This window comes from Notamacropus eugenii, chromosome 1 (genome assembly GCF_028372415.1).
Source record: "Notamacropus eugenii isolate mMacEug1 chromosome 1, mMacEug1.pri_v2, whole genome shotgun sequence".
Lineage (NCBI taxonomy): Eukaryota > Metazoa > Chordata > Mammalia > Diprotodontia > Macropodidae > Notamacropus > Notamacropus eugenii.
Window position 1 is genome coordinate 350,639,332 of NC_092872.1, and position 15,266 is coordinate 350,654,597.

At 37.2% G+C, this 15,266-nt stretch overlaps 1 protein-coding gene across 1 annotated transcript in view; it reads right to left on the reverse strand.

The window, feature by feature from the left end:
* Positions 1-15,266, reverse strand: part of TRAF3 (TNF receptor associated factor 3) — a 162,697-nt gene that overhangs the window by 74,459 nt on the left and 72,972 nt on the right. Inside the window, exon 2 of the mRNA XM_072630161.1 lies at positions 4,357-4,478. The gene's annotated coding sequence lies outside the window, so the exon portion shown is untranslated. The remainder of the gene's footprint in view (positions 1-4,356; positions 4,479-15,266) is intronic.

Here is a 15,266-nt window from a genome sequence, read left to right on the forward strand (position 1 = left end):
TTTTTTCATATGATTATAGATATCTTTAATTTCTTCCTCTGAAAATTGCCTGTTCATATCCTTTGACCATTTATCAATTGGGGAATGACTTCTATGATTATACATATGAGTCAGTTCTCTATATATTCTAGAAATGAGGCCTTTATCCCCGAGCTTAGCTGTAAAAATTCTTTCCCAATTTACTACATCCCTCCGGATTTTGGTTGCATTGGGTTTGGTTGTGCAAAAACTTCTCAGTTTAATGTAATCAAAGTTATCCATTTTGCATTTCATAACGCTTTCTATCTCTCCTTTAGTAAAGAATTCTTCCCTTCTCCATAGATCTGATAAATACACTATTCCTTGCTTCTCCAGTTTATTCATGGTATCAATCTTTATACCTAAATCATGTACCCATTTGGACTTTATTCTTGTGTACAGTGTCAGGTATGGGTCTATGCCTAATTTCCACCACACTGTTATCCAGTTTTCCAAGCAATTTTTGTCAAACAATGAGTTCTTATCCCAGAAGCTGGGGTCCTTGGGTTTATCAAACAGAAGGTTGCTATATTCCTTGCCTACTGCATCTTGAGTGCCAAGTCTATTCCACTTGTCTACCTCTCTGTTTCTTAGCCAATACCAAGTGGTTTTGATAATTGCTGCTTTATAGTACAGTTTGAGGTCTGGTAGCGCTAGGCCACCTTCCCAAGCATTTCTTTTCATTAGTCCCTTTGATATTCTGGACCTTTTGTTTTTCCAAATGAATTTTGATATTATTTTATCCAGCTCTAGAAAATAATTGTCTGATAGTTTAATTGGTATGGCACTAAATAAGTATATTAATTTAGGTAGAATTGTCATTTTTATTATATTAGCACGGCCTACCCATGAGCAACTAATGTTTTTCCACTTACTTAAATCTGACTTTATTTGTGCAAAAAGTGTCTTGTAATTGTGTTCATATAATCCCTGGGTTTGTTTTGGCAGGTAGACTCCTAAGTATTTTATACTGTCTACCCTAGCTTTAAATGGGATTTCTCTTTCTATCTCTTGCTGTTGGACTTTGTTGCTAATATATAGGAACGCAGAAGATTTGTGTGGGTTTATTTTGTAACCTGCAACTTTGCCAAAGTTGTTTATTAATTCAAGTAATTTTTTACTTGAATCTCTGGGATTCTCTAGGTAAATCATCATATCATCCACTTCTGAGATTCTAAGAATCTATGAAACTGGGTCTCAGTTGGTTATGATTCAAATGGAATTGTTAATAAATGGCAGAGCTACAATTCAAATTCAGTCTTTGGATCCTCAATTTAGTGTGTTCTCCACTTTGCCATGCCCCCCTACAAAAACCCTTTAAACCACCCAGTGCTTTATCTTGAAACAGTAAACAACAACAAATATTCCTCATTCAATTAAAAGACAATAGACAAAAACTTAACTATAATATGTGCATAGATAGATACAGATATAAATATAGATATTTTTAATTTTCAGAAAAACAAAAGCAGACATGTGGCTCAGAATATATCCAATAAGCTTTTGATTTATAAATTTAGGACTATTAAAAAGACTTCATTCATTCATGTCTTTACTTATTATGTAACATCGATTGAGCCCATTCTATGGGCATAACACTATATCAGATGATGTGAAGGCAGGAAGGCAGGAAGGAAGGCAGGAAAGAAGGCAGGAAGGCAGGCAGGCAGGCAGGCAGGCAGGCAGGCAGGCAGGAAGGAAGGAAGGAAGGAAGGAAGGAAGGAAGGAAGGAAGGAAGGAAGGAAGGAAGGCAGGGGCAGGCAGGCAGGCAGGCAGGAAGGAAGGAAGGAAGGAAGGAAGGAAAGAATAAGCATAATTTTTGCTCACAAGAAGTTGATAATCAAATAGCACACTCACTTATCTAGGTAAGAAGGAAGGAAAGAAAACAGCTTGGAGGGATAAAGTGAAAAGGTAAGGAATGTGCCATCTGAGTACCCAGAGTCAAGCTGTGGCTCAGCCACTTGCTTCCTGTATGACTCTGAACAAATCATTTGATGTCTCCGGGCTTCCTTGCCTTTCCCGTAAAATGAGAGAGTTGAATTGGATGGCCTCCAAGGTCCCATCCGGCTCTAAACCTGTGAGCTTATGGCTTTCCTAGAAGGGAAAGGCAAGTTCAAATCAATGACAGCAGATGTGATATGGACTTCAGGGGTCATCCAAGCTAACCTGTACTTGAAAAAATAACACTCTCCACCATTATTTTCTAAAAGACAGACTTCAAAGATCGTGGCATCGATCAATGTTTATTGAATTCAACCCTGACGCTGTCCAGAAGAGGTAACGGAGGTTTACTCGACCTGTCTGGGTTCATTCAGGGAATTCCCCTGCCTATCAGAAGCTGGACAGCACCCTGGGAGCTTTCTGCTCTACTACTGATTCTTCCCAGTACTTCACAGGATCCCAAAATCAGAGATTTAGAGCTGCAAGAAGGACCCAGAGGCCATCTAGTTCAACTCTTTCAATTCACAGGGGAGGAAAGAGACTAAAGAAGGTTAAGGAATCAGCCCAAGGTCACACAAGGTCACTCTGACAAGTAAATGTCAGAGGCACCAAAATATTTGTTACTGCTGTTCAGTTGTGTCCAACTCTTCATAATCTCATATGGGGTTTTCTTGGTGAAGATGCTGAAGTGGTTTGCCATTTCCTTCTCCAGTAGATTAAGGCAAACAGAGATTGAGTGACTTTCTCAAGGCCATACTGCAAGTGAGTGTCTGAGGCCAAATTTGAATTCAGGTCTTCCTGACTTCAGGTCAAGTGCTCTATCCACTGAGCTGCCTCAAAGTGTTTCATGAAAACAAAATGGGAAAACTGGAGAATTTTACTTTATACCATTTTTAAAAGAATTTATTTTATGAAGTTAGAAATGCTGTAATTTCCAGGATTAATCTTTGTAATCATAGCAGTAGAAAGAATACTGAAATATTATCAGACCTAGTTTCTAGTCCTGGTTCAACTGCGCAGCTTAGGAAACTCATATAGTATCTCTGGGCCTCAATTTCCTCATCTATAAATGCCAAAGTTTAATTTAATTTGGTAAGCATATATTAAATATCTGTTTTGTGTATGAGACTGTCCTTGATGGAGAGGACACAAAAATGAGAGGAAAAAAATTATACATTGTTAGCTTTTTGCTGGCAGAGACTAAGTAAAATAGAAATGTACATAAATAATACAATAAAAGTTAGAAAATGACTAAATTATAGGAGAGATCAGAGAGAAATGTCTGAGAAATGTCAGGAAAGAGAAATCATGGCTACTAGCATGGCAAAGGCAACCAGGGAATGTTTCAAGGAAGAGGTAGCAAGTGAGTGATCCCTTCCAATTCAAAAAGCAAAACCTGATGACTAAATGTATACAACCTTCTGTTTAAAGATTTTTAAAAATTTGTTTTCTTTACACATGCAATTTTTCCAATACGTGAAATGCAAGTATATATTTTTTTGCATATAACCCGATTTTAGATTCAAAGGCATAATTTTATTATTTTAAAACTATTATACATTCACCTAAATATTCAAATATGATACTTAAATCCTTTATTTCAGGTACAAAGTGCCTCTTAACAAACAAGAATAGAAATTAAATGTGTACTGACTTAGGGTTTATAACAGTGTTTCCAAATTGCAATGAAATGTTCTGCATACTGCAATGCTAACTAGAATGTCTAAAGAATGATAATTTTACTTTTCAAACTCTTGGAGGGACTATATTAAGAAACAAACATTTCAGTAAACTAAAGGACTCAGTATGCTCCTAAAGCATTTCTTAATCTTCATGTAATTTTTCTGCCTGTTTCAATAAGTGGTCTGATCCTGTAGGAAAGATACATGCAAAGGCTATTCATATCTTGTTATGGGTGAGAAGGGAAAAAAGGAACCACTACTGGCTTTAGTAAGATGAACTTGAAATATCATTGCATTTTTGGTGTATACTATCTAAACAAAACAACATTCCCAAAGGTAATGTAATGGAACAACAACTGGATTTGAATCCAAAGGTCCTGGATTAGAATCCCAACTCAGTCACTTATGACTTAGGTGATCCTTTGTAATTAATTCCCTTAACATCTCCAGGCCCAGTTTCCTCATTGGTAAACTGAAGGGGCAGATCTAGATGACCTATAAAGTTACTTCCAGCTGTAACTCTATAAAAAGAATATAAAATTAAAAATAAAAAAAGAAACAGAAATAATATATAGTAAGCACTCAAAAACTTCTTGAAGTTTCTGAAACTGAAAATTAAAAAATACAATTTTGAGATAACTGCATTTTTACTTCTAAGTAAAGCAAATTAGTAATATCAGTATATGATGTAACTGAAAGTTTCCTATTGACATACCTGTAAGTCATATGCAGGCAAGAGATAGCAAAGCCTGAACAGGGAGTAAGACTTCAGTAAAGGTTTTCAGTGAAGCAGTTTCAAGTTTATCTTTCTTCAAACAGTGCGAGGTTGTCCCTTAGCTAAAAAGCAAGTAAATTTCGTATTAGTGTCTTGTCTGAAAAGTTTTAAGACCATATAAAATGAATTTTCATAAATGGAAACCTAGAATCACATAATCCTTCACAGTATCGTAACAGTTAGTTAGACTTAAGCTGAAGGGATTTTGGAGATGATATAAGCCCCTCATTTTATAGATGAAGAAAAATGATACATGAAGAAGCTAAGTAACCAGCTCAAAAGTTACACAGGGAATAGGCAGTAGTCACCATTCAAACTCAGGTCCTCTGGTGTTCAGTCCAATCACTTTTTACTCCCATACTATGAGACAGTGCAGTACAGCAGAAAGAAACTAGATTTGGTGATAGCAGCGGAACTGCACTTGAATCTCAGCTCTTCCACTGACTACCCTCTGTGACCTTGGACAGGTCATGTATACATTAGTCCTACTAGAATTAGATGATCTTTAAAGTTCCTTTCAACTGTAACTCTGTGATACTATGATTCCACTCCCTGACAATGATCAAGAAAAGAGAATGAATCCGAGAGCAGAAAGGTGCCCAAGAGAACATCTAGCTCAACCCTCTCATTTTATGAGGGGAAACCAACTTAATTTTCACATGAAATGTTATCCTAAAAGTATTTGTTATCATACACAATTAACAGCCCTATTTGTTTGTTAAGAGACAACCAGACTGCATTACAAAATGCAAGGGTTACAGCTGGGGCACAAATGACCTTTTTATATTATGTCTCATAATTTTAAAAAGAGTCAGCTGCAATAACTGCTACCAAGTCAATTTATTGATTGGTAAAAGTAGGTATCTAGCTCTCTGAGCACATTAGTTCAATTAAAAGCAAATCAACAAAGAAATTTCATTTCCTGAGTTTGCAGGGTCATAGTCTACTGAAATTAGCCAGCTCATTTTGTAAGTACTCCCATCTTCCCACCTCAACTAATAATAAAGTTGGTAGTAAAGCACTTGGGAAGCATAATGAGCTCACCCTTATCACCACAAAAGAATAAACAGCACATATCCAAGACAGGACAAGATATGTGTGCATATCTAGGCAAAGTCTGAAAATTATAATTCTTTGTCTTTGAAACTGCAATCACTGGAGAATCAGAAATAATGAAACTCAATAACTCCTCTCCCCCCAAATAAATTATTGAGGAAAGACTCCCTATTTGATAAGAACTCTAGGGGGAGAACTAGAGAGCAGTCTGGAAAAAAATTAGGTTTAAATCAATATCTTATACCATATTCGATAACAAACTTGAAATGGGTACATGATCTGAATATGAAAATTCATACCATGAAAAATTAGCAGAGAAGTAGATCATATACCTTTCACAGCAGGGGGTAGGAAATACTTTCTTAACCAAACAAGGAGATAGATGCAATTACAAAAGATAAAACTGAGAATATGGATTATATGAAATTGAAAAGACGTCCCCATGAACAAAATTAAAGCATCTAGAATAATATATCATAAAATGAGAAAAAATCATTTGTGCAAAATTTCTCAGAAATGGGTTTATTATCCAAGATATACAGACAGCTAACACACACACACACACAAACATATAAATAAAATAACTACAAATAATTTCCCAATAGATACAGATAAGTGGTTAAAGAATATAAACAGTTCTCAAAAGAAAAATTGTAATCCAGCAACAACCACATGAAAAAATGTTCTAAATCACTACGAAGAGAAAATTGGCAAAGATGACAAAAGATGAGAATAGTAAGTGTTACAGAGGCTGTGCAAAAATGTAATGTATTGTTCCTATGGTGAGAGTGGAGGGCAGTCCCAAGCAGGCTGGGCCCCAGAGAACCAGAAGCAGGCCTTAGGAGTAACTAACTAAATCAGTTGCAGTGGTACCTTCTGGAGGTCTCAGACCACAGAAGGTAAGGGGGTCAGGAGATAAAAAGAGACCCTTTGTTGGCACTGGGTAAAGGACTCTGTCACATTGCCTATATGCAGTTCTGGGTCACATTCCCAGGGTAAGGAGGGAGAGGAGCATTAGCACATTAGAGTGTGCAGCCTCAGGAATACAGGAATCCTGTTCACAGGTCCAGGGTGCAGAAAAGTGGTTGTGGTCCTCATAGATCAGAGCACAGACCAGGAAACACTGACCACACCTCTCCTTGGTACTTGATACTACCTTGGAAGAATTAAAACTTACAGATCCCCAGAACTAGCTCTGAAGACAGCAGCACTAAAAACTTGAAGCTTAGGACAACCCCCCCCTACCTCAGGAGCAGAGATCAACTATGATTTCAAGTTAAAAGTCAAGAAAAAGGCTGGAAAAACGAGCAAACCTCAAAAAAGACCTGAGCATAGGAAGGTTGTATGGTGACATGGAAGATAAAAACACAAACTCAGAAGAAGACAATGAGATAAAAGCAGCTATATGCAAAATCTCAAAGAAAAATGTGAATTGGTTTCAGGCTGTAGAAGTTCAAAAAGAATTTTAAAAATCAAATAAGAGAGACAGAGGAAAACCGGGGAAAAGAACTGAAAGTGATGCAAGAAAGAGTCAACAGCTTAATAAAGGAGGCACAAAAAATACTAAAGAAAATAACACCTTAAAAAACAGAATAGGTCAAATGTTAAAAGAGACACAAAAATCCACTGAAGAGAATAATTCCTTAAAAAGTAGAATTGGTCAAATGGAAAAGGAGGTACAAAAGCTCACTGAAGAAAATAATAATAAGTATAATAATAAATGTAATAAAAATTAGAATTAGACAAGTAAAAACTAATGACTCTATGAGATACCAAGAAACAACAAAAAAATCAAAAGAATGAAAAATAGAAGAAAATGTGAAATATTTCATCATAAAAGCAAATGACCTGGATAATAGATTGAGATGAGATAATTTGAATTATTGGACTACCTGAAAACCACGATTAAAAAAATAGCCTAGACATCATATTTCAAGAAATTATTAAGGAAAATTGTCCTACTAGCCTAGAACCAAAGGGTAAAATAGAAATTGAAAGAGTCCATCAATCACTTCTTGAAAGAGATTCAAAATGAAAACTCCCAGAAATATTATAGCCAAATTTCAGAGCTCCAAGGTCAAGAAGAAAATATTATAAGCGTCAGAAAGAAACAATTTAAATATCATGTAGCCACAGTCAGCATAGCACAAGGTTTAGCAGCTTCTACATTAAAGGATCAGAAGGCCAGAGGGCAAAGGAGCTAGGATTACAACCAAGAATCACCTACCCATCAAAACTGAGTACAACCCTTCAGGAGGAAATAGGGACATTTAATGAAATCGAGAAGTTTCAAGCATTCCTGATGAAAAGACCGGAGCTGAATAGAAAATCTGACTTTCAAATACAAGATTCAAGAGAACCGTATAAAGGTAAACAGGAAAGAGAAATCATAAGGGATTCAATGAGGTTAAACTATTTACATCCTACATGGGATAATGATAGTTGGAACTCCTAAGAACTTTTTCTTTATTAGGACAGGTAGAAGGCATATATATAGATAGAGGGCATGGGTGTGAGTGGACTATGATGGGATGATATCCAAAAAAATAAAATTAAGGAGTGAGAAAAAAAGGGATACACTGGTAGAAGGAGGAAGGGAGAGAGAGAATGGGATAAATTCTCTCACATAACAGAGGCATGAAAGAACTTTTACAGTTGCTGGGAAGATGGGGGGGCAGGCAGCTTGAACCTTACTCTCCTCAGAATTTGCTTAAAGAGGGAATAATATACACACTCATTTAGGTATAGAAATCTATCTTATTCTACAGGGAAGTAGGAAAGAAGAACAAGGGGCAGGGCTGATAGAAAGGAGGGCAAATTGGAGAAGGTGATGGAGGAGGTACAGGGGGAAGAAAGAGAAGGATAAACCGAAAAAAGTAGAGGGAAATAAACAGTAATCATAACTGTGAATGTGAATGGGATGAATTCACCCATAAAAAAGAAGCAGATAGCAGAGTGGATTAAAAATCAGAATCCTACAAGACGGTGTTTATAAGAAATACATTTGATACAGAGATAGAGAGGTTGAGGAGACTCTATCATGCTTCAGCTAAAGTTATAAAAAAAAAGCTGGGGCAGCAATAATAATATCAGACAAAGTAAAAGCAAAAACATATTTAATTAAAAGAGATAATCAGGGAAACTACATTTTGCTAAATAGACAATGAAAACAATTTAGAACTATGTAAATAGTAACTAAAATGTCCGTACCTTTGACTTGGATATTCTACAACTAAGTATATATCACAAGGAGGCCACTGATAAAAAGAAAATCCTCATATATATCAAAATCTTTATAGCATCACTTTTGAGCTAGCAAAAAATAAAAACAAAGTTGGGGAATAGCTAAACAATTTGTAGTCCATGAATTAAATGGAATATAACCGTATGCGAGAAATGACAAATATGAAGAATAGAGAGAAGCAAGGGAAGTTTACATAAACCGAGGCACAGTAAACTAAGCAGAATAAGAAAACAATATACACAATAATTACAACAATGCGGATGGAAAGAACAACCACAAAACAGTAAAACTCCATTTGCAAAATCAGAAAAAACAAGCATGAACGGAAAGAATGCGTCTGAGGAAATACCTCCCCCTATTCCTTTGCAAAGGTAAGAGTTCCATGAGAGTGGAACACCGCATACATTGCCAGATTTTTTTTAATGTATTGATCAATTCTGCAGTTTTTTCCCCCTTTCTCCCTCTTAAAAATGTATTTGTTGGGGGTGGAGCCAAGATGGCGGAGTAGAAAGACATACATATACTAGCTCTTCCTACACAGCCTATAAACTACTTGGAAAGAAAAGCTCTCAACAAATTCTAGAGCAGCAGAGGTGAAGAGCAATGGAGTGGAGGAGATTTCCAGCCCAGGGTGACTTGAAAGGCCAACAGAAACGTCTGTCGCATCAGACGTAGAGCGGAGCCCAGCCCAGCCCAGCCTTGGCCACTTGGCAGGTCTGTGGGAGGAGAGCAGGCCGCAGGTGTGGAGTCCCTAGTCACAGTGGCAGTGGTTCGTGGGTCCCTCAACCCAAAGGCGCCAAAGGTCAGTGACAGGGTTTTTTTAGCTGGCCAAGAAGGGAAAGTGGCCTTCTCATAGTTCTGGCCTCAGGCACTGGCCAGGTGGGCAGCAGCAGTTCCCACAGCAGCCCCTATAGCAGCCTGCATCCATTGTTGGATCGTAAAACCCCTGGGGGCACTGAGCAACTGATTCTTACTTCAGCCCTGGGTAAAGGCCCTACAGCAGCTGATCTTTATCTCACACTGAATGGTGGCCCTGCCCCTGCAGCTTATCTGAATCTCAGGCCCCAGTGCTGGCTTGGCTGAACTGGAGACCAGGTGGTTGTGAAGAGAAAACGCTCCTAAGATGCTGGGCACAAAAATCTTTGCTTGCTCCCAGACTGGTGGACACGCTTGATTGTGCCACCTTGGAGAAACTGAGATCTTATAGATCCCCAGAGTATACCCTGCTCTTGACAAAGTTCCCAAAAGTCAAGTAACTGGTTGGAAAAATGCCCAAAAAAGGGGGAAAAAAAGACTATAGAAGGTTACTTTTTTGGTGAACAGATATCTTCTCCCATCCTTTCCATCAGGGACAGAATAAAAGTCAAGGCTTCTGTATCTCAAACATCCAAAATAAATATTCAGTGGTCTCAGGTCATGGATGAACTCAAAAAGGATTTTGAAAATCAAGTAAGGGAGGTGGAGGAAAAATTGGGAAGAGAAATGAGAGAGATGCAAAAAAATCATGAAAAGCGGGTCAACAACTTGCTAAAGGAGACCCCAAAAAATGCTGAAGAAAATAACACCTTTAAAAATAGGCTAAGTCAATTGGCAAGAGGTTCAAAAAGCCAATGAGGAGAAGAATGGTTTAAAAAGCAGAATTAGCTAAATGGAAAAGGAAGTTCAAAAGCTCACTGAAGAAAATAGTTTTTTAAAAGTTAGAATGGAACAGATGGAGGCTAATGACTTTATGAGAAACCAAGAAATCACAAAACAAAACCAAAAGAATGAAAAAATGGAAGATAATGTGAAATATCTCATTGGAAAAACAGCTGACCTGCAGAACAGATCCAGGAGAAACGATTTAAAAATCATGGGACTACCTGAAAGCCATGACCAAAAAAAGAGCCTAGACATCATCTTTCATGAAATTATCAAGAAAACTTGCCCTGATATTCTAGAACCAGGGGGTAAAATAAATATTGAAAGAATCCACGGATCACCTCCTGAAAGAGATCCAAAAAGAGAAACTCCTAGGAACATTATAACCAAATTCCAGAGTTCCCAGGTCAAGGAGAAAATATTGCAAGCAGCTAGAAAGAAACAATTTGAGTATTGTAGAAACACAATCAGGATAACACAAGATTTAGCAGCTTCAACATTAAGGGATCAAAGGGAGTGGAATATGATATTCTAGAAGTCAAAGGAACTAGGACTAAAACCAAGAATCACCTACCCAGAAAAACTGAATATAATACTTCAGGGGAAAAAATGGTCTTTCAATGAAATAGAGGATTTTGAAGCATTCTTGATGAAAAGATCAGAGCTGAAAAGAAAATTTGATTTTCAAACACAAGAATCAAGAGAAGCATGAAAAGGTAAACAGGAAAGAGAAATCATAAGGGACTTACTAAAGTTGAACTGTTTACATTCCTACATGGAAAGACATTATTTGTAACTCTTGAAACTTTTTTCAGTATCGAGTAGTTGGTGGGATTACATACATACATACACACACACACACACACATACACACACACTAAGTGAGAGATAGATAGAGAGCACAGGGTGAGTTGAATGGGATGGGATCATATCTAAAAAAATGAAATTAAGGGGTGAGAGAGGAATATATTGGGAGGAGAAAGAGAGAAATGGAATGGGGCAAATTATCTCTCATAAAAGAGGCAAGTAAAAGACTTTTCAGTGGAGGGAAAAAGGAGGAAGGTGAGAGAGAAAACATGAAGTTTATTCTCATCACATTTGACTAAAGGAAGGAATAAAATGCACACTCATTTTGGTATGAAAACCTATCTTACAATACAGGAAAGTGGGGAAGAGGGGGATAATCAGGGTGGGGGGGGGTGATGGAAGGGAGGGTAATGGGAGGAGGGAGCAATTAGAAGTCAACACTCTTGAGGAGGGACAAGGTCAAAAGAGAGAATACAAGAAATGGGGGGCAGGATAGGATGGAGGGAAATATAGTTAGTATTGCACAACATGACTATTATGGAAGTCATTTGCAAAACTACACATACATGGCCTATATTGAATTGTTTGCCTTCCCAATGGGGATGGGTGGGGAGGGAGGAAGGAAGAGAAGATGGAACTCAAAGTTTTAGGAACAACTGTTGAGTACTGTTATTGCATACAACTGGGAAATAAGAAATACAGGTAATGGGGTATAGAAACTTATCTTGCCCTACAGGACAAAAGAGAAGATGTGGATAAGGGAAAGGAAGGATGTTAGAAGGGAGGGCTGATTGGTGATAGGGGTAATTAGAATACTCGGAGTTTTGGGGTGGGGGGAGGGGAGAGATGGGGAGAAAATTTGGAAATAAAAATTTTGTGGAAATGAATGTTGAAAACTTAAATTAAAAAAAATTTTTAAAATATATTTGTTGTATAGAAAAGCCCTACCAAGAAGAGGTAGGAGGAGGGAAAATAGTAAATTTAGGGTATGTCAAAAGAAAAGATGATTAGTAAAAAATGCATTTTAAAAATACAAACAAATTGCACCCATTGTATGACTGTTGACCAGAGAATATGAACTTTCCCCCATTAACAGTATTTTTTTCAATTACATGTAAATATAGTTTAACATTAATTTTTGAAAAATGTTGAGTTCCAAATTTTTTTTCCTCTCTCCTTCCCCTTCCCCCTCCTCAAGACAGCAAGCAATCTGATATAGGTATACGTGTAGAATCATGTTAAACATATTTCCACATTAGTCATGTTGTGAAAGAAGAATCAGAGCAAAAGGTAAAAACCACAAGAAAGAAAAAAAGAAAACAACAAAAAAGTGAAAATAGTATACTTTGATATGCATTCAGACTCCATAGTTCTTTCTCAGGATGCGGTTAGCATTTTCCATCATAGGTCTCTTGGAATTATCTTGGATCATTGTATTGCTGAGAAGAGCTGTCTATCATAGGTAACAGTCACACAATGTTGCTGTCACTGTATACAATATTCTCTTGGCTCTGTTGACTTTACTCAGCATCAATTCATTTAAGTCTTTCCAGGTTTTTCTGAAATCTTCCTGTCCGTTATTTCTTATAGCACAGTAAGTATTCCATTACATTCAAATTCTTCAAATTGTTCAGTCATTCCCCAATTGATGGGCATTTGCTCAATTTCCAATTCTTTGCCACCACAAAAGAGCTGTTATAAATATTTTTGTACATGTAGGTCATTTATCTTTTTTCTGATCTCTCTGGGATACAGGAGAATAGGAACTTTTACTATAAAACAAGGAACTTGATTTATCAAATAAATATTATGAGCATGGAGCACATAATTTTTTTGTCCTTAAAAATCTGTGCATTTATAGAGGCATCTTAAAAATTATCTATCATGCCCCACCCTGTTACTATAAACTAAATTTCCCCTTGTTTATAATAACATTCCACTTTGGAGTTTAGGGTGCTATTTTCCTTCACAGAATTCAATTTGCAACAGTATTAGACTTACTGAAGAAACTTTATATTTTAAATTACATCTTATATGGGAGAGGCCTAAAATTGACAAAACAAAATTAACTATAGCATTTCAATGAAAATGTTAATAAATCATTCAAGTTCTAGAAAATTGTTGAAAAATATTTCAGGCATATCCACGGCAATTTGAACAAGCATAACCTGAAGAGCATAGGATCTGAAGTCACAGAACTGCAAATCACCAGTAAGTCCTTGAGAAAACTGTTAAAATGGCTAACCTCTACTCCCTTTCCTTTGACTTGATTCTAAACTATCTGTAATAAAACTTCCAACTTCCATCATTCAATTTGAACTGCCTTCTCCAAAGCACTAGTGATACCTTAGCTATCAAATCCAGTGGCTTTTTTCTCAGTCCTCATACCTTTTGACCTCTCTGTAGCCTTTGAAATTGTTGATCACCATCTTCTCTTGGATACTTTCTTCTCTCCAGGTTTTCATGACACTGATTCTCTCCTGGTTTTCTTTCTACATCTGTTCTGCTCCTTTCATTAGATTTTCATCCAGGTCATGCCTACTAACTATGGGTATCCCACTGTTCTCTATCCTGGCCACCCTTTTCCTCTCCATTATTAGCTCCCTTGTTGATCTGATCAACTTTCATAAGTTCAATTATCATCTTTAGAAAGATGATTCCCAGATCGATCAATCAGCAAACATTTACTAAGTGCCAACTATGTGCCAGGCACTGTGCTAAGCATTGAAGATACAAAAAAAGGCAAAAGACAGTCCCTTCCTTCAAAGAGCTTACAATTTAAAGGAGGAGACAATATGCAGACAAATACATACAAAGGAAGCTATATACAGGACAGACAGAGAATTCCCTATGGAGCTCTGGCCCCTCTCCTGAGCTCCAGTTTCATATCATTAACTGCTCCTTAGATATCTCCAACTGAATGTCCTATGGGTATTCATTCTTTCCCCTCACCCCCACTCCAAAACTTCCCATATTCCCAACTTTACTATTATTGTACAGGGCACCACCATCCTCTCAGTCACCCAGGCTTGCAATGTAGGTATCATCTTCTCATCCTCACCTGCCACTTGGTTCATATGTCCAATCCATTGGCAAATCTCATCACTTCTACCTTCTACGGTCTCTCATACATTTTCCTTCTCTCCATTCACACTGTCACCACCCTGGTTCAGGGTCCTATCACTTCACTCCTGAACAAAAGACTCCTGGGTTGATCTCCCTGCCTCAAAAGCCCTCCACACACCAGTTTATCTTCCACTCAGCTGCCAAAGCAACTAAAGCACAGGTCTGATCATATCATCATCCTTCCTTCCCTTCCTTAATAAGTTCCAGGATCAATATAAAATCCTCTGCTTTCTTTTAAAAGCCCTTCACAACCTGGTCCATTCCTACCTATCCAATCTTCTCACACATTTTATGATTCAGTGACACTGGTCCTTTTGATATTCACTGGCCTTTTGGCTGTTTCCTCAATACTCTGGGTCTCCCAAATCCAAGTTTTTTCAGTGGCCAACCTCTATGCCTAAAATGCTCTCCATCCTCCTGGCTTCCCTAGCTTCTCTCAATACTCTGCTCAAATCCAGCAAATTCTTCAAGAGACCTTTCAAGTCCTCTCTACTGCTAATGTCTTTCTTCTCTCCAGAATAACCTCCTAATTTGCACTTTTATATGAATATATGTAAATATTGTACGTATACATAGTTGTTTGCATATTGTCTCTGCAATTAAAAGGTGAGCTACTTAGCGTGAAGACTTTTTCTCATTGTATTATCCATGTCAGAATATGTGTCAAGCACATAGTAAAAAGTTAAATGCTTATTAACTGACTGAAATGTAAATGAAAATAGCAGAAGTTCCACTTTAAACACAATCAAATGCCAAAGAGGTTGATAAAAGACGGAAACAGTCAACATTAGAGGCACTATTATTAGAGCTATGAATTGGTACAACCTTTCTGGATAACAAATTTAGAATTACGTGAAAAATGCTACTGTGAGAAGCTGTTTATGCTACTCAAGCCAATAAACCCAGTACTGGGTTTATACTTGAAGGAGATTAATGACAGAAAGAAAAGTTCCACACATGACAAAATATTCATAGT